Consider the following 15,758-nt stretch of genomic DNA (forward strand, 5'->3'; position numbering starts at 1 on the left):
GATAGGAAAAGAAGAAATCAAGCTCTTACTGTTTGCAGATACATGATACTCTACTTAGAAAACCCTAAAAACTCTACCAAAAAGCTTCTAGAAACAATAGACTCATATAGCAAGGTGGCAGGCTACAAAATTAACACACAAAAATCAATGGCCTTTCTATACACCAATAGGTATAAGGAAGAATTGGACATTAAGAAAACAACCCCATTCACAATAGTGCCACACAAACTCAAATATCTTGGAATCAATTTGACTAAAAATGTATAGGACCTATACAAAGAAAACTATAAAACTCTGCTTCAAGAAATAAGAGAGGACACGCAGAAATGGAAACACATGCCCTGCTCATGGATTGGCAGGATTAATATCATCAAAATGGCAATACTCCCCAAGGCGTTATACAGATTTAATGCGATCCCTCTAAAGATACCCATGACATTCTTCAAAGAAGTGGATCAGGCACTCTAGAAATTCGTTTGGAACAATAAACACCCTAGAATAGCTAAAGCAATCATGGGGAAAAAGAATATGGGAGGAATTACTTTCCCCAACTTTAAACTTTACTACAAAGCAATAGTTATCAAAACAGCATGGTAATGGAATAAAGACAGGACCTCAGATCAGTGGAATAAGCTTGAATACTCAGAAAATGTTCCCCAGACATACAATCACCTAACCTTTGATAAAGGAGCAGGATATCCTAAATGGAACAGGGAAAGCCTCTTCAACAAGTAGTGTTGTCAAAACTGGTAGTTGTCACAACAAGTAGTCACAACCACTTGCAAAAAATTGAACTTAGACCCCTAGCGAACATCATGTATGAAGGTAAAATCCAAATGGATTAAAGACCTCGATATCAGACTGAAAACCATAATATATATAGAGCAACACATAGGCAAAACAATCCAGGACATTGAGACTACAGGCATATTCAAGGAGGAAACTACACTCTCCAAGCAAGTGAAAGCAGAGATTAACAGATGAGAATATATTAAGCTGAGAAGCTTCTGCACCTCAAAGGATATAGTGCCCAGGATACAAGAGCCACCCACTGAGTGGAAGAAACTATTCACCCAATACCCATTAGATAAGAGGCTAATCTCCAAAATATATAAGGCACTTACAGAACTTTACAAGAAAAAATCATCTAATCTTATCAAAATATGGGGAGAAAAATGAACAAACACTTTGACAAAGAAGAAATACAAATGGCCAAAAGACACATGAAAAAATGCTCCACATCACTAATCATCATGGAGATGCAAATCAAAACAACTGAGATACCACCTCACACCACAGAGAATGGCACACATCACAGAGAATAAGAATAAACAGTGTTGGTTAGGGATATGGAGAGAAAGGAACTCTTATCCACTGCTGTTGGGAATGCCGTCTAGTCCAACCTTTATGGAAAGCAATATAAAGATTCCTCCAAAAACTGGAAATCGAGCTCCCATATGATCCAGCTATACCACTCCTAGGAATATACCCTAGGAACATAAAAATATAATACAAAAACCCCTTCATTACACCTATATTCATTGCAGCACTATTTACCATAGCAAGACTCTGGAAACAACCAAGATGCCCTTCAACAGACGAATGGCTAAAGAAACTGTGGTACATATACACAATGGAATATTATGCAGCTGTCAGGAGAGATGAAGTCAAGAAATTTTTCTATACATGGATGTACACAGAATCTATTATGCTGAGTGAAATAAGTCAGAGAGGGAGAAAAAATGCAGAATCATCTCACTCATCTATGGGTTTTAAGAAAAATGAAAGACATTCTTGCAATAATTTTCAGACAAAAAAAAGAAAAGAGTTGGAAGTTACAGCTCACCTCAGGAAGATCACCACAAAGAGTGATGAGTTTAGTTAGAGAAATAATTACCTTTTGAACTGTCCTAATAATGAAAATGTATGAGGGAAATGGAAAGCCTGTCTAGGGGGTCAGGTGGAAAGGAGGGTGATTTGGGACATTGGTGATGGGAATGTTGCACTGGTGATGGGTGGTGGTCTTTACATGACTGAAACCCAAACACAATCATGTATGTAATCAAGTTGTTTAAATAAAATATAAAAAAAATGGTTCGAAACTTTTCACCTACTTTTCTTACAAAAATAGGTATATTCTGTACTGAGGGAGCTCTACATAAGGATGGTTATACAATTTTTTGTTATGGTTTTTCTCTTTTTAACCCTTGTAACCACAGTAACTTTTTACTTCTTTTGGTGGCATTATCATCCTTTATTAAGAAAAAGTAAGTTTATAAAACTTTATAAAGTTTATAAAATTGTGTCCAGTATTAAAATTCTCTGAGCACTGTGAAGTGTAAGTGACCAATCCCTACATACAAATAAAACAGTTAATGCTTTTAAAATTTTGTTTTTCTTCTTTATAATCTTTCTTATTTTGAGTTGCAGATGCAAATGATCCAAACACCTGGTCCTAGGTAAGATGGTTTCAAAGTCAAGAAATACTAAAATTTGAAAAGTTACACAAATAACATCTAATAAGGGTAATAATTTCACTACAGAAAATCACATAGGATATTCCAGGATATTGGAATGATTCCTTAGTTTTCTTTTAGTGAGTTTTAGGAATGTTTTACCAAAGTGTTGTTATAGGGTTCAAAGAAGTTCTACATATAAAGTAGCAAGTTTATGATTAAATAAATAAATAATCAAAATACTGACTAGTGTGTATTTTTTGTTATATTGTGTGAGCAAAAAATACACACAGATATATATTGCCAAGAAACTAAACTTACTTCATTCTTAAACTATAAAAAAGTAAAAGGAAAATTCTCCTTTGACCTTCATCTTCACCAAATGCTTGTCTAATAACAGTATTTCTGGCTGGAATGTGGAGTATTTGTGAGGAAGAGGTATCCAAACCAAATAGATACAAAAAATGCTACAGAACAGAAATGCATATATGTTTGATACCACCTGCTGGTTATTGCTAGAAATTACTAAAGAAAATATTCTTTAAAAGAGTATTACTTTTTATATAAAAGAACAAACCACTATCTATTGTATAACATACAATGCACTACATCTAGAATAATACATATAGTACATATACTCTATACTATATATGATGTGGTTTGGTTTTTTTTTAAGGTTTCAGAACTGTACTAAATTTGATTAACAAATTTTGTTTTACATAGGAAAATTTGAAACCATTATGAACTATTTTAAATGAATAGTGGTCTGATTAATATTCATTGAAGATACTTTTTGGTTTTGTTCCTTTATAAAGGCAGTGTTTGTTTTATTCATCTCTAGTTTTTCCAATACTTAGTCTGATCTACTGACACATAAATGAGATATCTAATCTATATATTTTTATTGCTCCAGGATTTTTGTTTTTGTTAGCATTGGTACTTGATGTTCTTTGAACCATCTTAAATTGTGGTTTGGCATCTGTCATTAAGATTTGGGAAGTTGGAGCAACCATGTTCACATTGGATCAACTACAAAGAATTATTCTTTTATCGAAAGAGATGCAAACCAAGCTGTGAAAATCATGGGTGCATTGGCCTCACAGCTAAAAACTGGCAATTTCAGGAGGAGAGGGAGGGACTACTCCCAACCATGCCAAAGTCATGCCTGCTGCAACCTTCAACCATAGTTGCCTTGCTTATGGCCCTGTGGCCCTGTTTCTCCACTCCTCTATGATTCTCTGCTAATTTGCTAATGCCCCTGCATTTCTCTTCCTGGAGGCCTGGCAGATATAACCACACCACAGACACAATATGTTCTCCAAATAGATGTAAATCAAACCTTGAAATATCATGGGTACACTACCCATGCATCTGAATGTTGGCAATCCCAGGAGAGAGCAAGCTAACCTCACTTGCTAAAGTCACGCATGCTGCACTCATCACCCATAATCACCACTTTGTCTTTAGTCCTTCTTCACCTTCCCTCAAGGATCTCAGAAGAGACACCAAACTGACCAAACTCGAGGTATTGCAGTATTTGGGCTGATGTCACCAGACATTTTTGATTGAGTGCAGGCATCCTCCTCTACTGGCAGTCAAGAACAAGCCCACAAAAGTCTCAGGATTAGGGGCTCGAGTGGTGCTGCAAGTGGTAGGGTGTTTGCCTTGCACACAGCTGACACAGGACAGACTGCAGTTCCATCCCCTATGCCCCATATGGTCCCCAAGCCAGGAGTAATTTCTGAGTGCACAGCCAGGAGTAACCCCTGAGTGTCACCAGGTGTGGCCCAAAAAGCAAAAAAAAAAAAAACAAAAATAGTCTCAAGATCAGTAATACAGCTTTGCAGTAGTGGTGACCATGCAACAACTTAATTGTTTGATACTGTCATTCTCATGAAAGAGAACAATTAAGGTGCAAATGTGTAGCTGAAGTGACTTATTGTTCAAAAACTAATAAAATAGCAGAATGGTCAGCTAACAACAAAAGCTTACAATGACTTAATGAACTGATTGGAGATAAAATGATTTTCACAGATTTGCTTGTCCCTAAGCTTCTTTTATTTTTTATTTTTTCACATCCTTTATATTTTTCATTTATTATTATTATTATTATTATTATTATTATTATTATTATTATTTTAGTAACTTTGCCCTCACTTATCTGGAAAAAGAGTCTTATGATCAAATATGTTAACTATGTGATGCCTGCTTTTTTTTGTTTGTTTGTTTTTCGGGCCACACCCATTTGATGCTCAGGGGTCACTCCTGGCTAAGCACTCAGAAATCGCCCCAGGCTTGGGGGGGCATATGGGACACTGGGGGATCAAACCGCTGTCCTTCCTTGGCTAGCACTTGCAAGGCAGACACCTTACTTCTTGTGCCACCTCGCCGGCCCAAACCTGCTTTTAAAATAAAATAAAATTTCAAAACGATTGGAAATTTCTCAGCCATTATCTAAAGTTTCAGTTTTACCAATATTCATTATTTTATGTATGATTATGAATATTACATATTTTCTAGCATTATAGTATAATTTCTAATTTTTTTCAATTTTTCTTATTTTTATTCACTTTTTTAGCTTAAATTTCAGTTGAGAAAGTTTTAAAGGAACTTTTTATATGCTTATAGCTTTATTCCTCAGCTATTTAAAATTTAATGGTGAATTTAGTAAAGGCCTTTCCTAATATATACTGGTACAATGTATTTGTATACATGTGTATAAATATATATTCCATTTTCTGTTTTTTCACTTCTGTTACTCCATATTTGTTCTTCCATTTATTTCTACTTTCATATTTCTGATTCCACATGTGAATATCCAGTTTATTTTTCTCAATACTGATATTAACATATTAGTCATTATTAAAGACTAATTCAAAATCAATATTGAAATGATTTAACTAAAAAGTTCAGTTCTATTTTTTCTTCATAATGTGTTTTTTTGGGGGGCACACCTAGTGACACTCGGGGTTTACTCCTGGCTATGAGCTCAGAAATTGCTCCCGGCTTGGGGGACCTTATGGGAAGCTAGGGGATCAACGGTGGTCCTTCCTAGGTCAGCTGCGTGCAAAGCAAACATTCTACTGCTGTGCCACAGCTCTGGCCCCTATAAATATTTTTTTAACTCATCAGATGTATTTAGGTAAGAAGAACTGAAATAAATAGAACCTTGAGTAGGATTTCTGACTTTGCTTAATGTTTACTGTCATTAGAGAGACCACAAGTCTCACATTCTTTTCATGTTCTTAATTCTTGATTCCTAAGTACACTCTGCAGAGACAAGCTGCCTTTGACCCTTTCTTTATAGATTGTTGCAATTGTAGTAGAGCCTTGTTGATATTCTACTGATTAGTTCTCAGTTAAAAAAAAAAACAACTGCAATGGGGCCGGAGCGATAGCACAGCGGTAGGGCATTTGCCTTGAATGCAGCCACTCCAGGAAGGATGGTGGTTCGAATCCCGACATCCCATATGGTCCTCCGTGCCTGCCAGGAGCGATTTCTGATCTCAGAGCCAAGAGTAATTCCTGAGTGCAGCCGGGTGTGACCTCCCCCCCAAAAAACCAAACAAAACAAAACGAAAACAAACAAAACTGTCCAAGACTGTGCGTGCCCCAAGCTGTAACCTCCTCAAATGTTCTCTACAGGAACATCTCTATTCCCCTTTCTCCTTAACCTTTTACCTGGATGTAGTGCACATACACTATTTTCTAGAAGCTCCAATCTCTGCTATTTGTGTATTTTATTTATTCAACCCCGTTTACATAAGACAGGGAGGGAGGTGGCTAGAGAGGGAAATATGGGGGAAAGGGCTTTTATCAGCTAGGAGGAGGTTTTGATTAAAGTTCTCCACCACAGGATTTGTTTGAGACATTGGCAGTGTATTAGGATCAGAATAATTACTTTTTCTTTTCACTTAGTTTTTTTTTAATTACAAGAATAGTTACTTATAAGTTTTTTATATTGAGAATCTGTTGGGACTTTTGGTGGTAATGCCTTGAATATATGGAGTCTCTTCATTAAAGCTATGGCCTTAGAAGTTTCTTATTCTTACTCTAGTTCACATTCAATAACCATCAATGCATCAAAATGTCCCTTTTAAGAACTTCAAAACACTAATGGGATTCTGAACTACGATTTTAGGCAAATGTATCTTAGTTGTATCTCTCTAACTGTGTATGTGAAGTAGAAGTGCTAAATGTGAAGTAGAAGTGCTTCAGAGTTTGGGATAGAAGTCTACTGTGATTTAACTCTTTTCTGGATACAGTAAAAAGACTTTTTGTCAATTCCTCAGTTCTTTGTTGTTGTAAAGATTGGTGTGATCATGTGCATAATTGTCTCATATCAGCACTGAAGCTTGAAATTTGATGTGTTCACTTCAATCATGATTTTTCCATCTTCGTATTGTCAAATATCTTTTTTTCTTTTCTGAGATTCTGATTATGTTTTAGGAAAATGAATTTAACAAATAGTGAGGAAACTAAATACTTTATATCTACAATATAGTATAAGAAGTTCCTATAGGAAGAATTAGCTAACCCTAGCAGATGACACTCACAAGAAAAATTCACAAATCTCATAATTGTCCAGCATAACTAAATTGAAAATAAATGTTTTAACAGTTCACTGTTTTATCTACTAAATCTTAAAATGTGAAGTCTAAAACATGTAAAATTAATGTGTGTCAGAATATTGGTACAATATTTTAGGATTTTAAAATAACTTAAAATAAAAATATAAATTAATTGACTTTTAATTTATATATATTTTATTTATTCAATTAACTTGTCTTAAATCACTCCTGATAAATATGATTGATTTTATTTTGGTAAAAATTCCTGAATTTTTATTATAAGTAAAATAATATTGCAAGTAAGAAAGAAACAGAACTTAGTCATCAACATAATATCTATGTACATAAATTTTAAATTCGTAAATGATTAAATAAACCTTATGTACACAGAGAGGAATTTATCTGTGATCAGAATAATTGTGAAGGTACATGAATATATAATATCCAAGAACTCTATGGAAAGCATGGTGCGGATTAAAAGTATGTGGCTTGTTAATATTCTAAGTCTGTGTTGAGTTTTACTCATATATTATCAGTGTAATCTATGCCTTTATTGAATATAACATCATAATATAAATACAATATAATAACATAATATAAATATATTTATAAAATATATAAATTTAATTTATAAATGTAGATTGATTTTACAGAGACAATAGTAAACAAGAAAGACATCTACAAGCATACAGATGTCACAGCTATACAGGGAGATGAGCAGAGAAACAAATATTTATATTATGGGGGCTGGAGTGGTGGCTCTAGAGGTAAGACTTTCAAATTCATGGTACCTGACATGTTTTCCACCATAAATCAAATCTAGTTTCTACCTTATCACTGCAAATCTATGACTTCCTCTAACACATATTTCTTATATGATTTCAGGCATTTATTATCAGTTTTTGTCATTTATCTCAATTCACCACTCTATATACCTCATAGCTTCTCAATATAATAATACCATACTCACTACAGCATCGTTCTTTAAATTTAAACTCCTATTTGCTCCCTTGTTAAAACACCCTACAAAAAATTTCCATTGTTTTAACATGTGACCTAAGACTGTCCATAAATTGGACACAATCTAACTATTCTTGGAAATAGATGAATACCATGCCTATGATTTAGTGGTCAATAATGTGCTGCTCTCCATCTGTTCCTTTTGCTTTTGATATCTGTACCTTCTACAAAATATGGCCTTTTCTACTATGTGGATTTGTAAAGCTTGACTTATTCTTCTTCCCTTTGGGCTTCTCTGACTTCCTCAGATATAATTACTTCCTTTTTTGGCTCTTAGATTATTTTAGAATATTTCTCTCCTGGCACCTATGATCTTTTATTTCACTTATTCATTTAAATGTCTGTTTCCCTCCTCCACACTTTGAGCAGCTTGTGAGTCCATGGCTCATTGTATCTTTTTAAAATACTGCTGCCTAATTAAAATTCTGGAAAGTGATTATGTATTATCAACTTGGTTCAACAAATGAAAAAATTTCTTTGAAAAAAATGTGAATAGCAACAGTGCTGACCCATATTTACAGATTAAGTTAAAAGAAATGTATAAATTTAGACCATTAAACTTTAGAATAAAGCAGGTTTAATAACAACATTTCACAATTAATTGAATTAAAATAATATAGATTGATGTCTTTCATATAAATCTCATTCTCAAATTACATTAGCTAAGACAATAAAAATAATCAGAAGCATATACTGATGCTATGTCCTATTTAAATAGCTTCTCAAACATCAATTTGTTTAATTTTCATAACATCCTTGTAAATGATGTCTTATTGTTGTGGTCATTTCCAGATTAAGGAACAGAATAAGTATGGTTGAGTGCCTTACCAAAATTTATTCTACTAGAAAATAATAAATTTGTGCTACAAATTCAGGCAGTTAGCCTTCACTAAATTCTACTCCCTTTCTATTCTATATCAAAATTATGCTTTTTGTTTGTCTGTTTGTTTTTGGGCCACACCCGTTGTCGCTCAGAGATTAACTCCTGGCTATGCGCTCAGAAATCGCTCCTGGTTTGGGGGAACATATGGGACGCTGGGGGATCCAACCAAGGTCCATCCTAGGCTAACCCCCATAAGGGAAACGCTTTACGGCAGGGGTCTCAAACTCGAGCCCCGCGGGCTGTTTGCGGCCCTCCGTACATATTTTGTGGGCTGCGGCCGGCCTTCAAATAAAGCAGTATTCGCGATTATTCGCTTACCGTTCGGGGTATGCAAATGTTTAATGCGATTTATTGCGATTTTTTTTCTTACTAATGCGATTTTTTATTGCGAAATCCCTTATGCGGCCCTGCCTCACCCCGACTTTGCATCCTGCGGCTCCCAGATAAATTGAGTTTGAGACCCCTGCTTTACGGCTTGTGCCTCCACTCAGGACCCGATATTATGCATTTCTTAATATCTTCTCATGAATCGTTGCATTTCATTGTTTATTTCAAAGCTGCTTCACGACTCAAAGTATTTATATTGAATAATGGCCATGCAGAGAAATATCAGAAGCTAAACAGTCTAGGATTTTTGCTTTTGCCACAAAAGCCAAGTGTGATATGTTCAGTCCACTCCTATAATATGGAAATACTTTTTTTCCCTTGGTTTTTGGGTCACACCCAGCAGCGCTCAGGGGTTACTCCTGGCTCTAAGCTCACAAATCGCTCCTGGCTGGCTCCGGGGACCACATAGGACGCCAGAATTCGAATGACAGTCCCTCTGCATGCGAGGCAAACGCCCTACTTCCATGCCATCATCCCGGAGCTGGAAATACTTTTTAAGAGTTGATTAAAAAAAAGTTAAAATATGTCAAGTAGTCACACACACGCACACACACATGCACACCGGGTATAAAAATATTTGACAGAGTAAATAAATCTCTCCTTTCTATCCCCTCTCTCTCTGCCCCCTCTGCTATAGTCTGTCTCTGTAACTCTCTGCCCATATATTTCATATATTCTCATTTTAACTTAATCATCTGTAAAATAAAGAATGTTATAGCTTTTATTTTATTTCTGTTTATTAAAACCCAAAAGTATGGATAAAAACGCTAAATACTGGACCAAGGATACAAGAGTCCCATCTAGTGGTGGCTTAAGAAAATAAATTAAAATATATAGTGGATGTAGTGCTTAAAGGGATACCTAAGTGATATGAGCTATTTCATTTTAATTATTTATTTGTTACTAAAGAAATAAGTTAATGTGTCTTTCAGGGACACATTTTTTTCATTGTTCCAAGGAAAATTGAAATATTTCCAGGGTAGATTCATATATTTTAAATGCCATAAATATATTTCAGCATAACTGACCACTGTTCTGAGATTTCTAAAAGGCTCTCCTTAATTTTAAACAGATCCTTAATTTTTCAAGAAATGGTAGTATCAAATGTATTTATCAATGTCATCATGACTTAAAATCAGTCTCTTGCATGTACTACCCATAAATCATATATATATAGAGAGAGAGAGAGAGCGAGAGAGTGAATTTTAAGAAATCTGGCAGGGTTCACCTCGAATCTTAAAATAAACCAAGAATAAAGTGAGAATTCTAGGGGCAAGAAAGACTGGATCTAAAAATGGTCAAATACTAACTGCCAGAAAATTCACTCTGTGGAGTGAATTCACCTCTGCACCATTATAAAAGAATGTGAAATCTGAATTTTTAAAAGCCACTAGTTATCTCAGTTATCAACTGCATGTATATGTTGAATTTATTTATTGAATTGCTCAGATTTGGGGATTCTACTTCAGGAAGTGACTGGGGTGTAATTCTCATTACTAACATTAGTGTCTTATATGGAATATCTGGGAGCACCTCTGGAGTTCTCTGATTACATTTGAGAGAGATGCATACCCCTAAAAGGTGACATGATGTATGCTTCAAATTAACTTAATGATGAGGAGATTTAGAAAAGATGATTATTTCATCACTCATAAGGTATCTGTCAATAATACTTCAATAGGGGCCGGAGCAGTGGTGCAAGCTGTAAAGCGTCTGCCTTACACGCACTAACCTAGTACGAACTGGTTTGATCCCCTGGCGTCCCATATAGTTCCTCAAGCCAGGAGCAATTTCTGATCTGAGTGCATAGCCAGGAGTAAACCCTGAGTGTTACTGGGTGTGGTCCAAAATGCAAACATGATAATAATAATAATGAATAAATCGATCAATCAATCAATCAATAAATAAAAATCCAACCTTCAATAGCTGAAGAAAAAAGAAACTAAAACAAGTTTGAAGAAAAAAGAGTCACCTAAGCAAATGTCTGCCCAGGCCACAGAAGGGGCAACTTTGGAAGGAAACATAGATGATTTTAATTAGAAAGTAATGAGAAGGTGGCAGCAGGAGTAAATGCCTGTGAAGTGGCAGGATATTAAGTCAATGAACAGCAAGCCTGAGCAGGGCAGAAGCCATCTCTGCAAAATAAATTCCAAAACCCTGTTTCTGCGAGGCATGGGCTGCAGAGTGCTAACAGGCGGTATACCTTGGCACCCTAGATTTGACTTTGGCACAAGGCAGTACATGCTAATCAGCAAGCTGCTAGCCCACCATCCTTCCTCATCCCCGCTGTCAGAGACTCATCCAAGTCAGCCACTGCCAATTAGGTAAGTGACTGAAGCAAAATACATTAATAAGACATGGCAAGAAAAATTAGCAAATCTTACTAGTTCTATCTAGTCTGGAACTTGGCTTAGAGGTAGTTTCAGAGGTAACGTTTGCTGCTTAAGCAAGACTGATAAAATTTTATTCTCAAGAAAAGTATAGGTAATAAAAATTAAAATATAGGCTGCTTTTAATTATGTCTAATTTTTAGATATTTTTTGGACATGACTTCATTATTTTTTAGCTATTTAAACTCTATAAACTGTGTTGATCTAATCTCTACTCTTACAACTATATATAGTATATATAGTATATATATACTATATATACTATATAGTAGTTGTTTGTTTTCATCATAGAATATATACCACCCTACACCAGTACAACTTTCCTACCTCCAGTGTTCCAGAAATTTCTCTTCACCCACCCCTGACTATCTCTGCTTCTCTATCTCACTATCTCTGCCAGTGTAGTGAGTTGAATTGTCAGTGCAGTGAATGCCCTAATTGCACTCACCCTCTTTGTGACAACTTCATATCATGGGCTGATCCTCTTGGCCTTCATTTCTATTCCCTATGGTTTATATTACCATACTGTCTTTTATTTTTCTTATATCCCACAGATGAGTGAGAATACTCTATATCTATCCATTTCCCTCTGACTCATTTCACTCAACATAGTAGTCTCCATGACCATAATGTATAGGAAATTTAATGACTTCATTTTTCTCACAACTGCATAATATTCCATTATGTATGTATGTATGTATGTATATATGTATGTATGTATATGTATATATATATATATATATATATATACACACACCACAGTTTCTTTAGCCACTCATCTGTTGTCAGGCACCTGGGTAATTTCCATATTCTGGCTATTATAAATAGTGCTGTGATGAACATAGAAGTACAGAAGGTATTTTTGTATTTTGCTTATGTGTTCCTTGAGTATATAACTAGGAATGATATTATTAAATCAAATGGGAGCTCAAATTCCAGTTTTTTGAGTGATAGTCAAATTATTTTCCAGAAAGGCAGGACTAGATGGCATTCCCACTAGCAGTGAATGAGATTCCTCCTTCTGGATTCCAATCCAGCAATGGTTATTCTTATTCTTTGTGATGTCTGCCAGTCTCTATGGTCTGAACGATATTTCGTTGTTGTTTGATTTGAAAAATCTCTCTGGCCCCATATAAAACTTGTCCCTATAAGGGCATTGGACCATCAATGCAGATTCACTAGGATGCATTGATTTCTGGACCATGTAGTGCTCAGGAGCCTCCAGATCCAGATCTGAAATATACAGGTGGCTATGTAGTGCCACAATAAAATAAAGACAGAATCTTGCATGTGCTCTAACCTTTGTACTATGTCCCTAAATTAATTTACTTTTTCTTTAATTTTTTTGTTGAGAATTCTTTAGTACTATCTGTTAACCATCCCACTGTATACATTACTTTCAACTATAATCAGCATATTATACATCAGATATTTTCTCTCTCTCTTATTTTCTAGCCTCTGATAGACATTTCTAAGTTCATGTTCTCTTTCTTTTTCTTTTATGCCAGTTTTTATAGAAGTCATATATTTTCATGTCTTACACATAGACTTCAAGGTTCAATGTTCATAACTAGATAGAGGCATAAGTAAGTAAAGGTGGGCAAAAGTGAGTGATTGGACTATTACAAACTAGGAAATCACGATTAAAGAATTACAAGTATCCAGTTTTAGACAATGCTTATCATAAAAAATATAAGTTCCCTTTTACCAAATATTCTATGTATATATCAAGCAATATAAATTATCAGTATCTGGGGCCGGAAAGATAGCATGGAGGTAGGGCATTTGCCTTGCATGCAGAAGGACGGTGGTTCAAATATCGGCATCCCATATAGTACCCAAAGCCTGCCAGGAGTGATTTCTGAACATAGAGCCAGGAGTAATCCCTGAGTGCTGCTAAGGGTGACCCCCAAACCAAAAATAAATAAATAAATAATCAGTATCTATGATTGCATATAAGATCATATGATGTATGACAGGCTAGGCTATATTAAATCATGTCAGTTATATTTTCTTGAATATACAATATCAAGACAGTTATCATCCATATCCTTAAAGATACTCCTTTGTAGCTGAATTAGAGTTCACATGAGAAAAAATATTATATTTCAGCTTCTTCAAACATGCAGAGTAGGTGAAATTTTGTAGAATTAGAAATTATAAATTCAGGATAGAATATTTCAAAAAAGAAACACACATTAATTTACATACCAATGTACACACATTAGAATTTATAGCACATGTTTTAATGTGTTTTATTTTCTGTTTCTCAGAAAATAAGCAAGACTAACAAGGTTCAACATATTAAAGAGCAAAAATTATATTTTCTATAAAATGAGTAGATATTATGAGCTTTGTGTTTATTACTGAAAAATATGAAATTCAGACATATTATACATGTTTTAAGGTTAAAACAAAGTATGTTTAAATTTTGTTATTCCTAATGCAATTTTTTTTTCAAATAAGGAAAGAGAACATAGGTGTTAGTTGTTTTAAAATTAAAGAAAATATTCTATGTTCCTTGTAATTGATTTTTTTTTTTGGATTTTGGGTCATACTTAGTGGCACTCAGGGGTTACACCTGGATCTCTACTCAGAAATCACCTCTGAAAGGCATGGGGATCATATGAGATGCGGGATTCCAAGCATAATCTGTCCTGGATAGGCTGTTTGCAAGGCAAATGCACTACTGCTGTGATATCTCTGGCTCCTATAATTGAATTCTAACTAGCCTGAGTATAGAAATCTTGCTCTTTTGTTCAACTTCTATCCTACCTGTGAATCTTAGATTTGCTGTATCTTAGATCTAGAATAAACAAGTAAACTCTATAAAGAATATAAAAATCTTATTAGCTATTTTTTCATAAAGTGAAAATCACAAATATTACTTGGCAAAAATTAAATCACATGAAAATTAAAAAAATTACTACTGAATGGGTCAAACAGAACAAAGAAGAAATCAAAAAGATTCTTGGGAACAAGAACAAAGACAAATTTTCAAATATGGACAAGTTATCAAATATGGACAAATTATTTATGTAGACATAGAAAAATCTGTTAGAGGAAAGTTAGTAATAATGTAAACATAAATAGAAAATTAGAAAACATCATAAGTAAATAAATGACATAGCTTGAACTACTAGAAATGACCAAAAGAAGGCATTCCAAATTAAGTAGGGGGAAGAAAATAATTTAATGTAGAACAGAAATCAACAAAATGAAAACTATACAAAATTTAAAATATCTCCCAAACCAAGATATCTTTTTTTTAAAAAATAAACAAGACTAACAAACTAGACTATACTCACAAATTATACTCACAAATAGAGAAAAAAATTCAGAAATGCAAGGGAAGATGGTACAACAAATGTTGAAGGAATACAAAAGATTATTAGAAATAATGATGAGGGCCAAAGTGAAGCACAGCGGTAGGGCATTTGCCTTGCATGCCACCGACCTGGAACAAACCTGGGTTCAATTCCTGGCATCCCATATGATCCCCTGAGCTTGCTATTACGAGGGATTTTTGAGCGCATAGCCAGGAGTAAACCCTGAGTGCCACCAGGTGTGCCCCAGAAAAACAAAAGAAAATTGGAATAAAGGGAATTGGAATTTTGATGAAAATACTAAGAAATACTTAAATCAAGATTGAACTAAGTGGAAAAATAACATGTATGCCACGACATGCATAGACATCTTCATTTAAGGGGAACTCAGGATACCCACCAGATATATCCCCAAATTTCCCTGGTGTAGAGAACCGAGAAACCCTCCCTGGGATTCCTCAAAAGGCCTGCTGTAGATGCTTCTGTCCCAGCATAGAGAGTTTAGGAATTCCTGAAGAGAATTTTTTTTGTTGAAATTCATGCCATGTTATCGACATTACATTTTCTGTCATATTTGGCTAACTCTCCTTTGTAAAATCAAGGACCAAAATATGGCCTCAATCAAATTCTTTTGCCAGAAATCCCAGCACCAAAGACTACTATGAGAAAACCCTTTTTCTGGATAATATTTAGCACCAAAATCAAAGCCATTTTTTTTCTTTTTT

General features: G+C 34.7%; 1 protein-coding gene across 3 annotated transcripts in view; it reads right to left on the bottom strand.

Moving 5' to 3' along the window:
- Positions 1–15,758, bottom strand: part of GABRA2 (gamma-aminobutyric acid type A receptor subunit alpha2) — a 130,326-nt gene that overhangs the window by 21,729 nt on the left and 92,839 nt on the right. The window lies entirely within an intron of this gene.

Source organism: Suncus etruscus, chromosome 16 (genome assembly GCF_024139225.1).
Source record: "Suncus etruscus isolate mSunEtr1 chromosome 16, mSunEtr1.pri.cur, whole genome shotgun sequence".
NCBI classification, from domain to species: Eukaryota; Metazoa; Chordata; class Mammalia; order Eulipotyphla; family Soricidae; genus Suncus; species Suncus etruscus.